Raw genomic sequence first — 15912 nt, forward strand, 5'->3', positions numbered from 1 at the left:
GGAAATAAATGACATTTTTGCACTTAAGATACGAAAAAAGTCGTCATATCAGTTGGTCAAATGCTGTCTGACGTGTTTCATACCGATTGTTAGACCGTTCTTGACACACTGATTTTGACTACGAATAACTCCGTTTATCTGATCAAGATATAGGGCTCACGGCGGGTGTGATCAGTCGATAGGGGATGATTACTGCTCCTAGGCACCTGATCACACCTCTGGTGTGTCCAGGGGTCTGTATTTGCCCAACTCTCTATTTTGTATTGCTTATAGGAGTTATGAGATTGACCACTGTTTGATATCTTCACCTTTCATAGAATTTGAGAGTTTAAAAGAACATATTAAAGATTCATACTGCACATAAATTACAAAGTCTCAGTTGCCTAAACATTTAAAATAGAACTTTAAAAGTGGGTGTTATAGATCAAATGTTTTAATTATTGAAAAATTTCGGGTAAATCAATAGAGACGCTTTTAGGATGCGCTGTTTTGTTTGGAAAAATATATCAACCAAATGAGTGAATTTACAACATTTGAATTAGTTCTTCCAAGTCTGTAATATTTGTATGACAAATTACAAAGTCAAAATACACGTCTAGGGGTAAAAAAAAAATTAAAGATATATTGCAGAAACCGAAATCGTGCAGATTTAGAACATTTGATTAAACAATCCTTCCACCACAAAATATAGTTCTTTCCAAACCCTTTTATAATTTGAATTGACATAGAAAAGTTCAACTAGATCGGTTTAAGTGGTAAATATATTAATGTTTGGACCAATGAAGTAGACATCGAACCAGTACCGACAGCTATAGTACATGTATCTTGCGCAGATGTGCTCAAAAGGTTCCTTAAAGGTCACGTGTAGCTAGTCACGTGAATATCACACAGTACGGACTGTTCAAATTGTCGTGATCAGAGGCCATGATAATTACCTGTAATATTGCTCTTTTGCAAAATATTGCTTAGGCATACATTTCTAAATGTTTATCTCATTTCCCTTCCTTTTGGCCTGATCAACCTTTGCGGGAAATATGAGCTTCTAAAATATCTCTCTAAAGAAAATTCAACGACTGAATCAAATTAAGTTTGGCCAAATTACCTTGCCCCAGAATCATGTGGTGGGACTTTAGGTTCATATATAGAAAATGCAATACATCCTTATAAATACAACTTTCAATGTGAATTAGTCGTATAATACTTCTGCAGAAGAATCGCAAAGCTTTATTTAACAAGAGCTCCGCAAAACGGGACATCCGATCGCAAAGTAAGCAATCAGTAAATGAACTTTGACCCTCAAATCAATAGAGCCCTTCCTCTCTTGATAACTACTACATGTGAAGTATCGAATCAATGGAGCCGGCAGTATGACATGTAGGGTGTCTACAAGCTTTTCCATGAAATTCCGTCTCAAACGACCTTTTGACCCAAAATTCAACAGACTTGTTCCTCTCTTGATAGCAAAGCTACATGTGAAGTATGAAAGGTGAAGATAACGAACAGTGATCAATCTCATAACTCCTATAAAGGTGAAGATAACGAACAGTGATCAATCTCATAATTCCTATAAAAGGTGAAGAAAACAAACAGTGATCAATGTCATAACTCCTATAAAGGTGAAGGTAACGAACAGTGATCAATGTCATAACTCCTATAAGCAATACAAAATAGATAGTTGGGCAAACACGGACCCCTGGACACACCAGAGGTGGGATCAGGTGCCTAGGAGGAGTAAGCATCCCCTGTCGACCGGTCACACCCGCCGTGAGCCCTATATCCTGATCAGGTAAACGGAGTTATCTGTAGTCAAAATAAGTGTGCCAAAATTGTAGTATTTAGACATTGCTATACGTGCTATACAATCTTAGATTGTAGTATTTATATGTTACTATACGTGGTGTATCGATCTGGTTCACTCAGTGCTATGCGTGGTGTATCGGTCTGGTTCACTTAGTGTTATACGTGGTATATCGGTCTGGTTCACTCAATGCTATACGTGGTGTATCGGTCTGGTTCACTCAGTGCTATACGTGGTATATCGGTCTGGTTCACTCAGTGCTATACGTGGTATATCGGTCTGGTTCACTCAGTGCTATACGTGGTATATCGGTCTGGTTCACTCAGTGCTATACGTGGTATATCGGTCTGGTTCACTCAATGCTATACGTGGTATATCGGTCTGGTTCACTTAGTGTTATACGTGGTATATCGGTCTGGTTCACTCAATGCTATACGTGGTGTATCGGTCTGGTTCACTCAGTGCTATACGTGGTATATCGGTCTGGTTCACGCAGTGCTATGCGTGGTATATCGGTCTGGTTCACTCAGTGCTATACGTGGTATATCGGTCTGGTTCACGCAGTGCTATGCGTGGTATATCGGTCTGGTTCACTCAGTGCTATGCGTGGTATATCGGTCTGGTTCACTCAGTGCTATACGTGGTATATCGGTCTGGTTCACTCGGTGGTTAAATCACCGAATGCAAGAGTCATGGGTTCGATCTCCAATGGATCAAAAAAAAAAAATCGCCCATTAACTTAGTAATATTCATATGTAAAACCTTCTGTAATACATAAAAGCTGACTCTGCATTTGTACTTGTCACAAACAGGAACTATCAAAATATGCTGACTCTAAATTAGACCTGGTATTAAAATATAATTTGTTTGTAGAATTAGGATGAAAGTGAATTCTATCCGACATATCACGAAAGTTAGATATTACTGAGAGACGTCACGTAAGGCCTTAATCTTATGGACAAGAATCGAATGAACGCTCGTTCACTGCTGAGTAAAGGAGTATGTTAAGTCTGATAAGGGTTCGCGCATGTCGTCTTCTTTTACAGATTTATAGTGTATATTAAGTATGTGATGTAGATAGTATTTTAGCTTACAGTACTAAAAATAAACCATACCAAAAACGTTGATTTATTTAAAACGTCTGCGAACACAGTATGAATTCTGCGACATCCGGGTGTTTTTGTTCTGCAAAGTCAGGACAGGTTTTTGTTGTTCTCTTCTTCAGCATCCACTGTGTAATCTCCATTGTGTAATCTCCATTGAATCTTGCTGTCCAGATAAAGAAAATTGTCTTCTGTCCTGTTCTTGTTTACTGTGGTTTCTCGTTCAGTGTTCGTGTTTGTCTTCATCAGGTTTGTTTCGCGGACATTTACATGTTACTTAATCTGTTTACAATATTGGAAATGAGTCAGCAGTTTTTCTTTCAATACCCTGGGAATTTACAACATAATGACAAAATAAATTTCATGTATTGACAAAATAGTATGAGAGCGTTTTGAAAGCATGGTGGGAAACTATTAAGAGTATTTCATTATGAGAATTTTCTGAGAAACCACTGAGTATATTGACGAGCATCAATGAATTTGACAAAAAACTAAAAAAAAAAAAAAAAAAAAAAAAAAACCAGAGGAAAATTGGCATGAAAACACGTGAAAATAAACTCAGATTTATAAATGACAAGGATTTGAATCCGAGCAGTTGTTAGACAATGATTAATATATTGTAATCATAGTTGAAGATTTGTTATAAATTGTATGAGATCTTGCCTCTGAGTATCCGTGGGAAAATCAGAATGATGGGATATTAAAAACAAAGACAAGGCTAACTTTTCATACACTTTTGGCAATTGTCATGATTTTTTTTTTGTACTGGGTTAAAAATACTCAAATTAAACTGTTTACCTCCAGACCAGCTTATTCAGTCAGTTTTTACTGCTCACCATATTGATATAAAAAGGTAATGATATTAATTGCATAACTCCTATAAGAAATAATCAATTAAAAATAGGTCAAACACGAACCCATGGACACATCAGAGGTGGGATCAGGTGCCTAGGAGGAGTAAGCATCCTCTGTCTACCGGTCATACCCGCCATGAGCCCTATATCTTGATCAGATAAACGGAGTAATCCGTAGTCAAAATGAGTGTATAAACCTAAATAGCCTAATAATTGGTATGAAACACGTCAGACAGCATTTGACAAACAGGTTGTATTGGCGAACTAGATCATTATAACGGCCATATGGCGAAATGCTGATTTTTGACTGTTGAAACATTTGTAACATCAACCTATTTGTCAGTAACATGCCTCGATACAAAAACTGATCATCCGCAGAACAAGCTCTGGCTTGTCAGTAGCCTACCAGGTAGTGGGTAGTAGCCAAGAAATAGTAAATCCAACATAGCTTTCGTTTCTGATATGTTTTAGCATCATTTTGGAAATACAATGTAAATGTATTGCTGTAATTATACATCATTGTGATGAATACAGTACATGTATTTCCTTTAAATGATGGTTTTCCAGAAGCGCTTAGATATACCAGATATAACGACTCCTTAATGATTTGCGCCATTTTTCTCAACAGTTTCAGAAATAATTCTCTTCCACGTAGCTTTATAGTGATAGAAAGTGTGGCAAATGATGTACATTTTCTGTGATATCAAGAATAAATAAATGATAATTTTCAAGTGTCAATACAAGACTTCAATATCACTGTTTCAGATAAAGGATTTCATTGAAAATCCCAGGAAATAGGCTAACCGCTTTCCTGTGCTTTCAGTACTTTGATCATATCAATATATGTTACCTACTGATAGCAAAATCTTGTCACGTGTTTTCAAAAAGCCGTGACCGAAATACCTATATATGTACATCTACTTTTAAACGAATTTCTACGTGCTATCTAGGTATCGTCTCATATACTTCAAAATATATTGTTTGCGAGTAACGAAAAAACCACGATAATATGTGCAAATAAAATGCAAGATCGCATGTGATAGATTATAGAAATCACATGGGGAAATGAATGAAGATCGAAATTACATAGGGGTATGAATGAAGATCCTATCGAGCCACATCCCCTTGGCCTGCCGCTGACCGGAAATCTATAAATCAGAGCTCATTTAGTTCCATGAATTTGTTTCTCATTCTGTTACATATTTAATGAAGTAAAACTCAATAACTTGATAGTTTGAAAAAGACGCAAAATTGAGAATTTAAAAATAGATACAGTAAACTTGGATACCTTGAATTTTGAGGATATATTTGTAATTAGTTTTGTTTGATTACACAATAAACAGGAGAATCAAAGGGAGTGTGGACCAACGTCAGGTGCCCGTGTTTGTAAGCTGTATAGTCCGATGTTTCATTAACAACGTCAGGTGCCGTGTTGTAAAGCTGTATAGTCCGATGTGTCATTAACAACGTCAGGTGCCGTGTTGTAAAGCTGTATAGTCCGATGTGTCATTAACAACGTCAGGTGCCGTGTTGTAAAGCTGTATAGTCCGATGTGTCATTAACAACGTCAGGTGCCCGTGTTGTAAAGCTGGATAACCCTATGTTTCATTAACAACGTCAGGTGCCCGTGTTTTAAGCTGTATAATCCGATATTCCATTAACAACGTCAGGTGCCCGTGTTTAATTATTGATTGTAGCTTGCTTAACGTCTCACTTGAGAATTTTTCACTCATATGGAGACGTCATCAAGACCGGTGAAGGGTTTCAAATTTAGGCCTATGCTCGGCGCTTACGGCCATTGAGCAGGGAGGGGTCTTTATCGTGCCACACCTGCTGTGACACGGAACCTCGGTTTTTGCGGTCTCATCCGAAGGACCGCCTCATTTAGTCGCCTCTTACGACAAACAAGGGGATACTGAGGATCTATTCTAACCCGGATCCTCACGGGACCCGTGTTTAAAAGCTATATATATGATCCGATGTTTCATTAACAACGTCAGGTGCCCGTGTTTGTAAGCTGTATAGTCCGATGTTTCATTAACAACGCCAGGTGCCGTGTTGTAAAGCTGTATAGTCCGATGTTTCATTAACAACGCCAGGTGCCGTGTTGTAAAGCTGTATAGTCCGATGTTTCATTAACAACGTCAGGTGCCGTGTTGTAAAGCTGTATAGTCCGATGTTTCATTAACAACGTCAGGTGCCGTGTTGTAAAGCTGTATAGTCCGATGTTTCATTAACAACGTCAGGTGCCGTGTTGTAAAGCTGTATAGTCCGATGTGTCATTAACAACGTCAGGTGCCGTGTTGTAAAGCTGTATAATCCGATGTTTCGTTAACTTTCGTCCATTGATAAAATGTTAACTTGTCGTATGTATGTAATTACAAAGGCATCCAACCTGTCTTATATCATTACCACTCTTTCAACCAGAAGACTTTGTTTACAAACAACTACTTGTCACTCCGCCATCTACAGTATGTATTCAACTGGCAGTCACGTAACACTTTCAGACGACAATGCATGCGGATACTGAAGTAATATCACCATTGAGACTGCTTGTTGTGTAAAACAGTTTATTTGGTGCTTAATCCGTCGACAAACTTGAACGACCGCGTTTTCCCTGTCTTAACGCTAAGCTTCAGGGAAAAGAGTACCATTTCATTTCCCATAAACTTCATTCTAACCTTTGACCCTCTCACTAATTATCGATATCAATTTGAAACCGCCAACATTCCAAAGTTCATTCCAAGTGCTAATAAAAAACGACAAAAATTATGTAGGGTCCCTTTGCTTTTACAGTTTATATTTGTACTTTTTACAACCCATACCAATCTGTAGTAAATTACACTCTTCATTTCAAACACACCCCTACCATGGTAATTTCCTCAGTCATTTTTCAATTTTGTGCGATAATTGTTTATCCTGACAATCAATTTAAACTTCTATAATATTTCTTTCAATTCCAAATAATTTCACTCTTGATATTAACCAATCAAAAAAGTTATGACCAGGACAAGCTTTGTATGAGGAGAAGAAGAAGAAGAAGAATTTACACTAAAACAATATGTCCTCCTTCTGGGAAGGGGATACATAATAATGGAATTACAACTCGATAGCATTAGAATGAAAACGAGTAAAGAAATAGACAGAGCATTGAATGAAATTTGACCACGAGATCGGGATATAGACATGTATTATTACCACTTATCTACATTGACCTGCTTCATTAAATTTCTCTCGTGTTTTCATAACAGAACGCGGTGGTACGATGATGATGATACAATGATTTCATCGTACCCTCGCTATCGCGCCTTCATGGCCATGGTGCGATGTAACGCAACCTTACAACGCAATGATTAACAGATGAAAACCGACATAGGGGAGCGGAACCGTACTACACAGTCATATCAAATTACAGAACCGACATAGGGGAGCGGAACCGTACTACACGGTCATATCAAATTACAGAACAGTCATATTAAATTACAGAACAGTCATATTAAATTACAGAATACAGTCATATTAAATTACAGAATACAGTCATATTAAATTACAGAATACAGTCATATTAAATTACAGAACAGTCATATTGAATTACAGAACAGTCATATTGAATTACAGAACAGTCATATTAAATTACAGAACAGTCATATTAAATTACAAATAGTCATATTAAATTACAGAATACAGTCATATTAAATTACAGAACAGTCATATTGAATTACAGAACAGTCATATTAAATTACAAATAGTCATATTAAATTACAGAATACAGTCATATTAAATTACAGAATACAGTCATATTAAATTAAAATAGTCATATTAAATTACAGAATACAGTCATATTAAAGACATTCGACTTCTGTATGATGGCAATGGTGTGCTGTATATGTACGATTTGATAAGATATCAAACCGCACCGAATACTCCTCGTATGTAGACTGACATGTGAACAAATCGTCCCCAAGGTCTCGAATCCCAAGAAAACCTTGCACGATTTTATCGGTATCTCCAGAAATGCTAGATAAAACGACAGACCTACAGGCGTTTGTTCTGATTTTAGAAAGGCTATGTTCCATGTTAGTGCATGTTTACTAGTTATAATCCATACTGATGAGACAAAGTCAACTAAACTACGCCATTTTGTAAGAAACTGTTGATGTGTGAGGGTATAGGTAACTCAACACACATCTGAGGTAGATTGATTGATTGATTGAGTGATTGTTTAAGATCCTTCTCGAGAATCTATCACTCATATGGAAATGTCACCATTGCCGGTGAAGGGGTGCAAAATTTAGGCCTTTGAGCCGGAGATATATTATATATATATATATATATATATATATATATATATATATATATATATATATATACCGGGTATATGTAATCTGTTTAACTGAGCATTCCAACCTTTACTTTCATTCTGAACTTCATATTTTCATTGTTCTTTTACACTGTTTATTCTGATATACTGTGTATTTCGACCAAATCAAATTGTCTCCCAGTACATGTCGGATTAGACAGGCTTCACTGTGATAGAAGACTGCTACACGCTGGCTGTTTCTTGTTTTGCTGCCTCGATGTGATCGGATAACCCTATACTGAGCGTGTATTGTGTACAGATGCTAGTGTTTTCATAGAGCGGTCCAACATACCATAACGTGACCTAGTATGTGATCTAGATTAGCTAGTACTTAAGTACTTACTACGAATAGAAAGTTGATTGCTATCAGGCATGTGTAAAGGACTCAGGAACAATTTCATTCTATATATAGAATATTGTACTACGCAGATAAGAAAGTCTATGGAAATTCTTAATATAGTTTTAGATATTATATGTAGTTTGTAATCGAAAATATACACCAGAAGCCTTGTCATGTTTTGTTTTATTATTAATAATTCTAGTTTTGTGAATTTAACGTTCACATTACAGACTGGGATCAGACAAAACAAATTATTAACCAAATTTATCACTTTTTCAAAGAATCTCTATCTTAAATTTTCTAAATCAACATTATCATTTTGTTGAAATGGTCGTAAAAGAATTCAAATTTGTTTTATGTTATTTTACGTCCCGCCCAGAATTTTTCACTCATATAAAGACGTCACTAGTTGTAGGTGAAATACCATAAATTTAGACCTATGCATAGTGCTCAGGACTGTAGCAGTTAAGAATTTTTATCCTTTTTTTTTTTTTAAAGGTCATCTGAAAGACTTGATTTGCTCTTCTTATGCCAAGCTCAATGTCACAACATGCGTTGAATGTTTTTAATTATTTATTTGAAAATGCAAGTGATGAAGCCATCAATGAGTCAAATCCCACAAGTACATCCTTTTGCATGCAAATTTTTAAATCCTAACAAAGGATTAGAAGAAGGAAGAAAAAATTAGTAAATTTATGTACAGAGGGAATTACTCGCTGTTCGGAGGCATATTTCCTATAAGCCCATATGATTCTTAGCACGTTTGCTGACTTCCTGAAATTGTTTTCATCCAATCAAAATCAAGAACATCTAGGGCGATAGTCGTTCCGAAAATAGGGTGTTGGAGAAATGGGAAAAATCACTCCTAAGTGTAAATGGTAAGATGGATAATTTTCGGGGCTCTCCTCTACCATTTTATAGTCTAAAACATTCAGTACAAGGAAATGGAATCTGACAGTCTTGGAAATTGAGAATCCTCGACACCTGAGCTTGGACTAGTAGTCTGCCAGTACACACGTCCGCACGAACTTCAGAGATAGAAATGAATAGGTCTTCTATAGGTGATCGAGACTACGGCCTGATAATTAATGTTTTACACGTCCATCACGGATAGATCGTACTGTGGTATGATACAGTGTCTAGCAGCACCGTGTGGGTAAGGTAAAAACAGAACTAGGCTAGACCATCAAACATGGTACTCATGTTCTCAATGATTAGAGGTTTTCCAGGGTCAAAGGTAAAACATACAAATACTTGTGTAATTTGTTAGGCACAAAACAAGCTAGAAACAGTAGGATGATCACACGAGATACACATGCTTATATTTGTCCTTAGACGGATTGTATAATGATACCGGTATCGGGGCGGTGTATCTGTGTGTTTCATTCATCACACCTTGTAGGAAGGTTTACAAAAATACCAATAGGCCAGAATAATCAACCCCTGAACATTATACATGTACATAGTCCTTATAGTCAGAGGAAAATGTTATACCTGTACATAGTCCTTATAGTCAGAGGAAAATGTTATACCTGTACATAGTGCTGATAGTCAGAGGAAAATCTCTTTTTTTTTAGAGTCAAAAGTGGAGTATACGTTTATGAATAACCGTGCAGGAAAAGATAAGATCAGGATCACTAGACTCGGCTCCATGTTACTCCTGGTGTTGGTGTAGATAGACTCGGCTCCATGTTACCCCTGTTGTTGGTGTATACACTAGACTCGGCTCCATGTTACTCCTGTTGTTGGTGTATACACTAGACTCGGCTCCATGTTACTCCTGTTGTTGGTGTATACACTAGACTCGGCTCCATGTTACTCCTGGTGTTGTTGTAGATAGACTCGGCTCCATGTTACCCCTGGTGTTGGTGTAGATAGACTCGGCTCCATGTTACCCCTGGTGTTGGTGTAGATAGACTCGGCTCCATGTTACCTCTGTTGTTGTTGTAGATAGACTCGGCTCCATGTTACCTCTGTTGTTGTTGTAGATAGACTCGGCTCCATGTTACCCCTGGTGTTGTTGTAGATAGACTCGGCTCCATGTTACCCCTGGTGTTGGTGTAGATAGACTCGGCTCCATGTTACCCCTGGTGTTGGTGTAGATAGACTCGGCTCCATGTTACCTCTGTTGTTGGTGTATACACTAGACTCGGCTCCATGTTACTCCTGTTGTTGGTGTATACACTAGACTCGGCTCCATGTTACTCCTGTTGTTGGTGCATACACTAGACTCGGCTCCATGTTACTCCTGGTGTTGGTGTAGATAGACTCGGCTTCATGTTACTCCTGGTGTTGGTGTAGATAGACTCGGCTTCATGTTACTCCTGGTGTTGGTGTAGGTAGACTCGGCTCCATGTTACTCCTGTTGTTGGTGTAGATAGACTCGGCTCCATGTTACTCCTGGTGTTGGTGTAGATAGACTCGGCTCCATGTTACTCCTGTTGTTGGTGTAGGTAGACTCGGCTCCATGTTACCCCTGTTGTTGGTGTATACACTAGACTCGGCTCCATGTTACTCCTGTTGTTGGTGTATACACTAGACTCGGCTCCATGTTACTCCTGTTGTTGGTGTATACACTAGACTCGGCTTCATGTTACCTCTGTTGTTGGTGAAGATAGACTCGGCTCCATGTTACTCCTGTTGTTGGTGTAGGTAGACTCGGCTCCATGTTACCCCTGTTGTTGGTATATACACTAGACTCGGCTCCATGTTACTCCTGGTGTTGGTGTAGATAGACTCAGCTCCATGTTACTCCTGGTGTTGGTATATACACTAGACTCGGCTCCATGTTACCCCTGGTGTTGGTATATACACTAGACTCGGCTCCATGTTACTCCTGGTGTTGGTGTCGAGTATACATGTGTATTTTGAAGCCGTTTGGCTTCTCCGGATATAATGTTAACGATGGTATCTAACATCTTATTGATACTCTCCAGTAATGAAGGTGCTGAAAGAACATTGTCAGAGCCATTTTTTGACCAAAGAATGATTTATTAGGATGTTAATTCTTTGGTTACTACTGCATTGCTTGATATAAAATTGGGTCGGTGTACCTTATGTAAGGTCACGTTCTCCAACACACTAAGTGTAATTTGCAATGGACTTGCGTACCGTATTATCACCTTGCAGCAATGATGGCTGTACACGTATACTGACTTGTAGATGTAATAGTGACGATGTTTCCGCTGCCTCCCGTCCTCCTAACGGGATCTTTATTGTAGTGATATCCAAGGTCAAATCCTGCAACCAGTGCGGCAAAATCAATTTCAAACCAACGCAGAAACAAGGCATATCAGCCTTGAATAGGAGATGGTCAGTGCATAAAGGCCGTTTGCATTGAATTCATCATTCGAAGACGAACGAAGCAGACGTCATTCCTACTGTGTAAATGGCTATATACCCCTATACAAACATTCCATATATTTTATTCCTTAAATATTCATTATTTGTAGAATGTTTGTTTTTATGTCAAGTTAAAAAGTATACATTGCTATTATCGAGAAATGAAATACATTGAAATGGTACTAGTATAGGTTTATTACTGAGAAAAAATTGCCAGATATACGTTCAATAGGAGAATTGATTTTCTTTTGTGGTAAGCACACTGTTTGCACGGCTATATATAGATATACATGTATATGTAGGCACTTTTCTTATTCTTTGTTACTATCGAATATCAGCTCAACGTGGTCGTCAGAGCGCGAGATTTATAGAGAGGATAGAGAAAAGTCCAATATAAAAATACATCAGATGATTATGTCAAATATATATACAGTGTTGATATGCAACAAATCAAAACTTTTTTATGAAATTATAAATAAAACTACCTCAATCACATCAGGCAAAACAAAATGGAGTGAGCTTTTTAGAAGTTGACATTAAAGAATGGAAAATAATTCATAAAATACCCTTCAGAGTGACAAAAGATAGCAAAATCCAATGGTTCCAATACAGAATTATAAACCGAATCTTAGCTACAAACTCTTTTTTATTCAAAATCAAAAAAATTGACTCAAAGTACTGCAATCATTGTCATTCTGAAAAGGAAACAATAGAACATATTCTGTGGGAGTGTGATTTTTTTTTTTTTTTTTTTTTACAATAATTCCTAGCAGAATTTGAGCATTTTTTGGAAGATAAGACTTACAGATAGCTATTACAAAAAAATCTTTTATTCTTGGTTTTATTGAAAATAATAGTATGATACAAAACACTTGTCTTATGGCTTAGATACTATGTGTACATAGCAAGATGCACTGAGAAGTCCTTGAGTGTGCGTGCTGCAATTTCACAAATGAATTTTTTTTTTATGAAACTCAAAAATTTATTTTGTATAAAAATGGTAAAAAGGAAAAGTTTGATGCCGAATGGAATCGATGGAACCTTCTGTTTTCTTAACTTCTCTCTCTTTCTCTTTTTCTTTCTCTCTCAAATCCCACATACCTCATATGCTTTGTTTCTTTCTTTCTTTTTTCTTTTTGGTTCTTTTTGGGGTTTTTTTCTTTCTCTGGATATAATATTAATGTATATCTGATATACCGGTATGTGCACAAAAATAAAAAACAAAACACATCAGATGAATTTTATACGTCAAAAAAAAAAAAAAAAAAAAATTAAATTAAATTAAATTAAATTAAAAAAAAAGAAAGAAAGCAAAAATCCTAACGACCGTCCTTTTTCCTCTCGCAGAATCACATATCGTTAACCTGAGATTATGAAATTGCGACTAGATCATCTCAATTTCACCCTAGTCTAATGTAATCGTCAAACAGTCGTAGGTCAAGGTCATTCAATAATGCTTGTAAAGTTTAAAAGAAAAAAAATAGATTTGATTTTTCAGTCTCATATTTACTAATAACAGGTCTTGAAAATGGCCACACCCCTTGCTTTTTAGGTCAAGGACAAAATCAGTAGCGATGTTTTCTGAACGAAAAGAATACCATTTGATCTTTCATTGTCTTAGTAAAATAATAATGGATTCTAGGGTCTTGTCTTAACATGTTAAACTCGATATAAATATTACTCATTGAATGATGTCATGTTGTAGAGAGGGAGTGCTCCACTTCGCAGTACCCTCGCTATGATTATGAATGATGTTACGACTGTGGTCTGCGATATTATTTGTATCCTGCGCAGTAAAACAAAAATAGCAGCTCCAGATCCTGGTTTTGAATGTAAATAGCACGCGTTGTTTTCTTGTGGTTTGAGTTTTCAAGTGCACCGGGAAACCAAATGTTAATTCATATTCCTGTATATGTACATCTCCTAATGTCAATTCATAGTCCTGTATTTGTACATCTACCGTTATTTTGAGGTGAAAAGTAGCTAATTTCAATTTGTCGTTTTTTCGTTATTTCGGGAAGAAAAGTCGTTAAATATCGTTTTGTTTTCTTTTCCTCTCGTAATACCAAAATAACAACAACAACAACAAAACAATAAAAAAAATAAAAAAATTAAAAAAAATAAAAAAAAAGGCGATAAATTTTAACATTGCACAAATCAGCCACCATACTTAGTCTCTAGGCTAGCCGCTACGATCCTGAACGCAGCCTTGTATATAGTGAATTCCTAGTCCTGTATATTTTAAATTCCTAGTCCTGTATATGTTTAATTCCTAGTCCTATATATTTTAAATTCCTAGTCCTGTAGATGTTTAATTCTTAGTCCTGTATATGTTTTAATTCCTAGTCCTGTATATATTCAAGTCCTCGTCCTGTATATTTCAAATTCCTAGTCCTGTATATGTTTCATTCCTAGTCCTGTATATGTTTAATTCCTAGTCCTATATATGTTCAAGTTCTAGCCCTGTATATGTTTAATTCCTAGTGATGTATATGTTTCATTCCTAGTCCTATATGTGTTTAATTCCTAGTCCTATATATGTTTAATTCCTAGTCCTGTATATGTTTAATTCCTAGTCCTGTATACATATGTTTAATTCCTAGTCCTATATATGTTTAATTCCTAGTCCTGTATATATTTAAGTCCTAGTCCTGTATATGTTTAATTCCTAATCCTGTATATGTTCAAGTCCTAGTTTTGTATACATATGTTTAATTCCTAGTCCTGTATACATATTTTTAATTCCTAGTCCTATTTATGTTTAATTCCTAGTCCTGTATATATTCAAGTCCTAGTCCTGTATATGTTTGATTCCTAGTCCTGTATATGTTTCATTCCTAGTCCTGTATATGTTTCATTCCTAGTCCTGTATATGTTTAATTCCTAGTCATATATATGTTCAAGTTCTAGCCCTGTATGTGTTTAATTCCTAGTCCTGTATATGTTTCATTCCTAGTCCTATATATGTTTAATTCCTAGTCCTATATATGTTTAATTCATAGTCCTGTATATGTTTAATTCCTAGTCCTGTATATAAGCAACTCCTAGTCCTGTATATGTTTAATTTCTAGTCCTGTATATGTTTAATTCCTAGTCCTGCATATCTTTAATTCCTAGTCCTGTATATGTTTATTCCTAGTCCTGTAGATGTTTAATTCCTAGTCCTGTAGATGTTTAATTCCTAGTCCTATATATGTTCAAGTCCTAGTCCTGTATATGTTTCATTCCTAGTCCTGTATATGTTCAAGTCCTAGTCCTGTATATGTTTAATTCCTAGTCCTGTAGATGTTTAATTCCTAGTCCTGTATATGTTCAAGTCCTAGTCCTGTATACATATGTTTAATTCCTAGTCGTGTATACATATGTTTAATTCCTAGTACTATATATGTTTAATTCCTAGTCCTGTATATATTCAAGTCCTAGTCCTGAATATGTTTAATTCCTAGTTCTGTATATGTTTATTTCCTAGTCCTGTAGATGTTTAATTCCTAGTCCTGTATATGTTCAAGTCCTAGTCCTGTATATTTTTAATTCCTAGTCCTGTATATGTTTAATTCCTAGTCATGCATATGTTTAATTCCTAGTCTTGCATATGTTTAATTCCTATTCCTGTATATGTTTAATTCCTAGTCCTGCATATGTTTAATTCTTAGTCCTGTATATGTTTAATTCCTAGTCCTGTATATGTTTAATTCCTAGTCCTGCATATGTTTAATTCTTAGTCCTGTATATGTTTAATTCCTATTCCTGTATATGTTTAATTCCTAGTCCTGCATATGTTTAATTCTTAGTCCTATATATGTTTAATTCCTAGTCCTATATATGTTTAATTCCTAGTCCTGTATATAAGCAAGTCCTAGTCCTGTATATGTTTAATTTCTAGTCCTGTATATGTTCAAGTCCTAGTCCTGTATATGTTTAATTCCTAGTCCTGTATATGTTTAATTCCTAGTCCTATATATGTTCAAGTCCTAGTCCTGTATATGTTTAATTCCTAGTCCTGTGTATGTTCAAGTCCTAGTCCTGTATATGTTTCATTCCTAGTCCTGTATATGTTCAAGTCCTAGTCCTGTATATGTTTAATTCCTAGTCCTGTAGATGTTTAATTCCTAGTC

Source organism: Ostrea edulis, chromosome 1 (genome assembly GCF_947568905.1).
Source record: "Ostrea edulis chromosome 1, xbOstEdul1.1, whole genome shotgun sequence".
Taxonomy (NCBI): domain Eukaryota; kingdom Metazoa; phylum Mollusca; class Bivalvia; order Ostreida; family Ostreidae; genus Ostrea; species Ostrea edulis.